Here is a 326-nt window from a genome sequence, read left to right as displayed (position 1 = left end):
AGTCACTCAAAGACATATGGGAGACATACCAACGATTCGTTATAATGAAAGCCGCGTTCATTAAAGGTCACTTCGCTCGCTTCGTACACACAGAGCGGTTTAGGGAAGGATCGTCACACTTTCTCTTGCGTCTTCTTCGCATTCTTGTTTATCGGTCGTTTTTTCGCTATCTCCCTTCTTTCTTTTTTTTTTTATCTCTCTCTTGGTTTGATCGTAGGGAAGAACAGGGGGAAAAAAGGGGCGAAAGAAAAAATAAAGTGTACACTACCTCGGCCAAAATAAATATAAATAAAGAACTTTGTACTAACAGTGATACGATTAGAAAG

This window comes from Penaeus monodon, chromosome 34 (assembly GCF_015228065.2).
Source record: "Penaeus monodon isolate SGIC_2016 chromosome 34, NSTDA_Pmon_1, whole genome shotgun sequence".
In the NCBI taxonomy this organism is placed as follows: Eukaryota; Metazoa; Arthropoda; class Malacostraca; order Decapoda; family Penaeidae; genus Penaeus; species Penaeus monodon.
The sequence above is the reverse complement of the archived record's forward strand: the minus strand, read 5'-3'. Positions refer to the sequence as shown.